Source organism: Amblyomma americanum, chromosome 11 (genome assembly GCF_052857255.1).
Source record: "Amblyomma americanum isolate KBUSLIRL-KWMA chromosome 11, ASM5285725v1, whole genome shotgun sequence".
Classification (NCBI taxonomy): Eukaryota; Metazoa; Arthropoda; class Arachnida; order Ixodida; family Ixodidae; genus Amblyomma; species Amblyomma americanum.
The window spans coordinates 44241555-44249460 of NC_135507.1; positions in this window are offsets into that span (position 1 = coordinate 44241555).

A 7906-nucleotide genomic window follows, 5' to 3' on the forward strand; every position below is an offset into this window, starting at 1 on the left:
GAAAAAATGGAGTCTTTAGTAACGCCAACTTGAACAGCTTTGTCATCGTTATACCTTATGACATCGCACTGCTGTTTTTTTTTCCTTCAGAACCAGCAACCGCGCAACTAAGGTGGCGCAACCAAGCCAAGCAACTAAAACAACAAGTAGTTCGGAGGGTGTTCTGCTTTTCTTCCAAAACTGTTCGCCACACAACGCTTCAGTTTACGTGTTTTCAATGTTCCTGTGTGTAAAGGAAGTTCTGATCGGTTCTGTGTTATGCTTAGAGCGCACTGTCCCCATGCGTTCGTACGACGGCCCGTTTTCGCCATACTTTGATATCGAACGTTTTCAGTACACCATTCTTCATGCCATCGCCTAGGATGGCGACCTTGTGATCAACGTGGACTTGAATCGAATGTCTGTCCATGGGTTAATCCTTTTTCGCTGCTGATTCTCTAAGCTGGTTAGGAATGTCTGGTAAGATTTCCTCCCTTTTCTTTTCCTGCCAGCTGCTGCAAAGGCAGTGCTGCTGTTTCTTCGCTTCGCTTTGTCTCAAGAGCGGTTCCAGAGCGCAGTCTGTCTTCCCAAAGGCGTTGTTATATTGTACAGAGAGATCACGGAACCCTCGTTCTCTCACATCACCATTGAAGTAGCACTCATGCAGTAGGCAGGCGTGCGCAGTACTCCTGTTCAACTCAGTTGCTACCATCGCTTTGGCGCGTTAAGCGTCTTTGACTTTCATATATTTTGAAACCTGGTTCTCATACCTTGCGGACACCTCATACCATGGAGTCTCCACTGTGGAGTGCAGGAAGCTTGATAGGTTTACGAGGTTTCGCTTGAACTTGTGTTCATCTCCTGGTCGTCCTCCTGAGCGATGGCACGAGAGACAAGGACCTGGAATGGGGTAAATAAAAGTTCATTCACTTACAGCGCTCGATCTGCAGGGATTTTTTCAGAACAATGTGCAGCACTCATGCATTCCCGCAATGGGGTAGTCTAGGCGTAGCACACACTAGACCACAAATTTTTGCGTCATATCTTTTTCTTCCATGAAGCAATATAAAGCAGTCTTATTGTGGCGGTACACGCAAAAAATTGCATCGTACTAACGTTTGCACTTCATATTAATGTTCGGACTATAATATCTGCAAAAAATTATAGATGACAAATGCCCCTGATGCTGCCGAGTATGCGCGAGCATTAGTATTCCCGTCCGACGCAGCAGCCGCAGCCACTGACAACTCCAGCACATGCGAGCGGGTGGCCTGTGCAATATTCTACCCCATGCTCCGCTCTCGCTCTCTAATTCAGCAATCATAGTGTGCGAAAGTGTACCCGCTTTTCCCACCCGCTCATGCGCGGCACTATATTCGGTTGTAACCCTTACATTTTCAAATTACACGCCTCGTGGGCTCTTGAAACACTATACGGGTGTTCTTATGAATGCTTCATTTTCTTGTGTATCAAAGCAGAAGGTTCGTTTTGTCAGCTTGGTGTGTTTATGAAGCAGTGTTTCCAGGAATGGAAGTGAGGATTCAAGCTCGCAGATTTGTTTGCCATGGGAGATAATCATTACGCCGTTCTAGTTTATGTTAGCGTGACAAGTGTCACTTGTTGCTCTTCATGGATTCGCTATCAATATTATAGTGACGAATGCTCTATCAGTGCTGCCACAAGCGGTGTTCAATGTGGTTAATTCTATCCAAGGCCATAGCGTCCTCTCATAGAACATTTAGCAAGAGCGGTTCATGTAAGGATGCGGATTTCACAGCATGTTTATCTGCCAAGTCACTTTCCTTACAGGAGCGAGACCTCTCCCATTGATTTACAATTGAGACTATCTGATACCAGCTGCGGCCTCCTGTCCCTGCAAATGTTTTAAAGTCATCCGCTGAGACGACTCCCACCATCTCCTGATAACTTATATTTCTCTGGAATCCAACCCGCGGCACTAAGGATGCAGGGAACCCGATATTTTTGCAATAAAAAATAAATGTGACCACAGGTCTCGGGCAGCCTGTAGCCAATAGTCTATGTTGAACGATTTCATCAGGACATGTGTTGAAATATTCCGATGCGCATTTCGGCATTGTCTTCGTTTTTCTTAACACGGTGCCCAATCAGTCTAGTTGTCATGGTTTGTCCCATCTGTGTAATGTGTTGTTTCTGACGGTTGGGGAATTGTATCATGCAAATAATAATAAATTCTCATATCTAAATCTATCCTTCTCGTTAAAATAAGCTTGCGCGCCGCGCTTCTCGCCCTAGTTTTGCGCTGTAAATGCTGACGCTCTTACATCTCGGTCGATTTGTTAAGAATATTGTCGGTGGGGTTTGTTGTTTGAGCCCGGTGAGCACTAGGATATCTTTGAGGATCGTTTCGCCTCTGTACGTCCAACTTGGTGCTTCTGGGATTATTTTCCGCAAACCAATATGATAGGATGGTGTTTCCACGGAATAATATTTGCGTTAAGAATGGCATTCGACTACCTCCCTTCGAAAGCAGCTAGAAATTGAGTGTTAGCTCTTGCTCGTCGTTGAAAATCATCGCCCTATTTTGGACTAGATGAGCGTTATCAAGACATTATCAAACAAATCCGTGAATACATCCTATAAATTAGGGCGTTTTTACTGCGCTGCGATATTTTAACTAGGCATGTTGTCAAGTTGCCTGCCTTTCAGATATGCGCTCCTTACAGGGTCTCGGATCACGGCTAATGAAATGCTAGGTGTTTCAAGGAAGAGTAGGCAATTTTGCAAAACCTGCTTTTTCGGATAAAAATATGGCTTTAGCAGCATAGCATTACCAGTGCTGGCGGACACCAGCAAACTGAAAAATGGTCCTAACTATTTAGTTCATAAACTAGTTTCTAATAACTCACTTATTAACAACTGCAGTTAGGCGCCGGATTGGAAATACTGATTTGTAGCCTGTCAATTGTAATAGCGACATGATTTTGATAAGTTCTATAACCCGATTACCCACGGCGCTCTGGCGCGAGAAATTACGGCTACATTTTGCCAAAGTGCATGTCCTTTACAAAACCGTGCAGGCAAAGCAACCCCTCTATTGCTTGTAACATGTGGAAAGAGGCAACGTTTGTCGAGTCGCAGCGCCGGTGCTAATTGCGTTTTTGAAATTTTAAGAAATGATATGGCTATTACTAACTACCGTATACAAATATCTGTTTGCAACCAGGCGCCTAACTCTACTAGTTAAAACAATTGCTAAAAACTAGTTAACCAGATTGCTGGCTGACACTAGTCTCCAGTTTACTGGTGTCCGCAAGGTTTGGCTGTACTAAGCCACAAAATTCATATTTATGCCTCAAAAAGCCTGTTCTAAATTTCTTAATGTCTTCTCTGAACCACTTGGTATAAGTACGGCTTTTGTTCTGTGCGTTTCTTGAACAGCGGAAATCATTGAGTTAACTCAGGAACCATTGGTTTTATTTTTTTATTATCACATGCATTGAGCCTAAGTATTCATTATTTCCGAATTTGTTGCGCATGCCTCCTAATATACTCTAAATTTTCATATATCTAAGCCTCTATGATTTGCATTTCCATACCTCGTTAAGCTGTTATCAATTTAATATCAAGGCTTTTCGCTACTGCACGAAAAAGGGCACTTCCAATGTGCGACTGTTACGTGTTATCCCTTTAGGTCACATTAGGTTTGGTTTATGGGGGTTTAACGACCCAAAGCGACTCAGGCTATGAGAGACGCCGTAGTGAAGGGCTCCGGGAATTTCGACCACCTGGGGGTCACATTCATAATCTATTTTTCTTTTTCTTTCCTAATGCACTCCACACCAACATATTATTTTGTATGCTTCTCACTCAAGGGAGGACGTGCGGTAAGTTTTGCCTTGGCTTGAGGAGCGCATCTCTCAGAAACAATGACATCATTCTTGCAGCAAAGGCCCAGTTGACTGAGGTCTCAGTCCAGCAAGCTAAGGGGTGAAAGTCATATGGTGTTGGATTCCGACTTACGGTGGATTGCAATGCTTTCTCTTTTATTTTACTACATTACGGGCGGAAAATGAGTGCCACTGGCTAAAGTGCCGTTGGACAAAGACACCATATGCGTGCTGTCATTCACACTGTTCTGTTCTAGATCTCTGTTCTGGTGTTAAGAATTGCCCAGAACGCAGCCGCCTTTAAATTAAACCATGCCGCACTACTAAGAGAGAAAACGCCCAAGAAGGCAGCGATTCTTAGAAAATGGGATAGTAAACTTCACCCTTCACCGGCTAAGTTACACTTATGTTCCCATGCTCCTTTTCGCATGTAATCTTCGAGGGGCCGGACCAATTTGTTTTCATTTCTCTCTGCGCTACCTTCCATTGTCTCATTCCTTCAGCCCATCCTACTTAATTCGTTTCAATTTTGCACCATCATTAATTTAACCATTAAGATGAGTGACACGCAGTGGGAAGGCCCACTACGTTAGCAGCACTACAACCATTTATCATGGTCACGAGGCATCTGTCGTCACTAACAGGCTGAAATGTGGGGCTGGTTAGTGCATGATCCTGTTGCAAAAAGCAGCTCTTACACGAGACAGAGGAGAGTGGAGACAAAAGAGTGGGGAGAAACGTGTGAACTTTTTCTCTCTCGTAATCTCGAGCAAGCGCAGTTTCTCGCCGAAAGGTCACTAATGCCTTCAGTGAAATCAAGGCGATCAGTGGCTGTATGTGACGTGAGAGAAACTAGTGAGAATAGGTGAGGATATGAAATTGCTTTCACGCCCACCTTTCACGGCGCGATGTGAAGGCCCATGGTGGGTGAGTATTCTGTTCTGCGCTAGCGCGTCCGCTACTTTGGAGTAGGGATGTGAGGACGACTGAGAAGGCAAAATTGTTATCGTTTTCTTTTTTTGTGTGTTCTGGCCATTCTGAGCAAGCGTGATGTGGTGAGAAAATGTTGCGGACGTGGAAGCCACTTGAAGTCGGTGTTGCAGAGTAAACATTTGTCTGTGGCCATATCGTATGATGCAAACGAGTAGCATAAATACTCGAAAATAGGCTAGAGGCGAAGAGTTACTGCTCTCAAATGCTATGAAAAAAAGCAAAATAACAGACATGCTGGTGCACAGGCATAGTGGATTGTAGCCTCCACAGGCTGGTCAATTCGCTGTTGCAACGGCGCAACAATGAAGTCAAACTCCCTCTGCCGCTTCTGGCTTTTACATTTCAATATCACAAAACTTCATTATTTGGGAAATAAATATTACTACAAAATGTAATCCGCGTGATAATGTAACAGTACCTCTATTTTTAATGAGAGCATAAGTGTCGTTATATTTTTCTTTATTTCAGGCATAAAGCAGATCTAATAGGAAAACTTTCGCAGAGCGAAAGTGGTGCAGTGCTAACCGTGAAAAAACCGGAAGGTGAGATGGAAGGCTGCATCCTTTCGTTTATTTCATCGTCACACATGCAACTGCGACTGCTTTTGCACGATATGCTGAATGCCTGTGTAAACTACTGCATATAGGAAAAATGTGTTATCTGACAGCGGCTACATTTACTGTGCAACAAAGCCATTTCTGTGCTGTAATATTTTGCGACATGGCGTCTAAGATTCTCCACGCGACTTTTGAAACTGTTTTTCTAAGTGTGTAGGGCTGCTCAGATGACATCAAACGTGCCGACTATATTTGAAATCACTATAAGACAGAATGAAAGGGACGCTTAATGCCTAGGTAGAAAGATCGCTTTTGAACGGCAATAAATAAAATGGATGTTGAGAAGCTCTAAGGTGCGCCTAGGAAGTGCTGGCGGGTGCGCTTTTTGCTTCTCTCAGACGGCAGAATATTTTACCAAAGGACACTTTATCTAATTTTTTGTTCGAGAAGCAGTTTCGGATGGCGGTTAAAATGAGTAATTCCGTATAAATGCTTCAACTTCTAGACTGGAAAAGAGCGGCATGCGTGGATTTTTAAATTTTTTGAACGATTCGTGTTATTTTTATGAAATTGCGAAGTCGAAGTATATTTTTCACGACAGTAGAACATAATGTTTGCCTGAAAGCAATAAATCATATTATTTGTTTCAGATGTGCACAAAATGCTGCGCCTCAGTTTTGATGAAAGGACAGAGCAAGAGAGATCAGAGACTTGAGGAAGGCGCACGTGCGTCTTGTCACTCATGAGTCCTGTCTTTTTTGCGCAGTCCTGCCATCAGATTGAATCAATACCAATATGCCCAAATTTTCACTCTGCTACGCCTCGAGTCGAATTGCTCGACGAACTTTCTTTCACGGCTTTTAACTACTAACAGCAGTTTTCAATAAGTTAGAGAGGCTGATTTTTAAGTAAAAAACATAATGTAGCGTTCTTGGTGTGGCGTTGCGCACACGACGAGACGAATACAGGAAAGAGTAGGACGACAGAAAGAGCACAGACTATCAACTGACTTTACTGCTATCACAACAACATATATATGCAGAAATAACACGTGCAAAACAAACAGGAGAGGGAACGAGGAGAGCCGATGGTTTGGTTGTAATAAGTGTTCTCAAAAAGCGCAGAGGACTTTAGGAAAGTCCTCTTTATAGCTCTTTCAGCAGTTTTGATGCTTTTCCAGCTGAAAAGGCGCAGTTAGTGGTCGTAATGTTATAGTGAAACCTTTCTCATCCCTTAGCTGAAACTTATGACATGCTAGCTGAGACTTGTGACGTGTTCACAAAATGGTTCACACGGTTCCCGATTGGAAATTTATTGCAGTGTAGCCTAGCCTCTTGGTTCTCCGTCAGAAAAGATGAACTCACGAAACACAGTTGAATTACAAAATTCGTCAGGGATGGCAACAGTGCTTTTGTTCTATTCAACTAATCCTAGGTATTCAGAAAAATAGCGTCTTTCTATTTAGAAAGCGTCAATATAACGGGAAGCTGCGCAGGCATATAGACGCAGAGCATCTACCTCGGAGGCAAAGAGACCACTTTTCGAATCTTTTCGAATCCTCTCCTGCCAAAATCTTTACTGCATAAAAGCCACCTCTCGATGCAATTGAATGATGAGGGCTGGGCCCGGTGCGTCCTGATCCCGGCAAGCAGAGTCGAGCCGGCGCTCTCTTACCAGGACGGCATTGACCACCCTTGTGCAGTACTTCTACGTCTCCTCCCGGATCAATAAACTCCCGGCCCGCAGCGTTTTCGGACGAAGGGAACAAGGCGGCGTAGTTCCTATTATGCAGGAGAATTTCTAATAATTTTTTGCTCCGAACACGACGCAATTCAAAGCTAAGCAAGGCGACATAGTGAGGCCTGTCAAGCAGTGCCACTGGGGGAATTAGTGGGCTCATAATGAAATGTGACAGGTGTATTGAAGTTAGAAGGCGAAGATGAAGCATGTACAAAGTTAAAGGAGGGGCATGTAATATGTTCTCCTAGTTAAGCGGACATACAGAAACTAGGTGTTCGATACCTGATCAAAAAAGATTGGGCCTTTAACACATAGAAGTACTATACATTTAGTGACAGGGTGACGGTCAATGTTATAGCACTTAATAAATACAAGTTGAACGTGGGCAAGCCAATACGTTTATACTGAGTCATCATGGCCAGATAGCTCAAGCCTTTTATGAAGACGCGCAACCAGCAGTCAGTGAAGTATAAACACTGTAGACTGTGCTGATGGCCTAATTCAGTGCCAGGGTGGATAATAGAGAGGCAGGAGACTAGGCAGCTGGTGACAATGGCCTAAATTCCAGGATTATTAGAGGATTGTTATTTGTAGAGTTCGCAGAGAAGTTTACATATCAAAAATGGCTTCTTTCAAAATGGGAGACTCAGCATTGACGCATAAGAGCCCAAATGGCATGGCAAGGACAAAATTTAGGCCCTTCGTGATGTGCGCTTCTGGGCCGATGTTCTGCAGGACCTGAAGGTGGGAATTTGCCGGCATAGCATA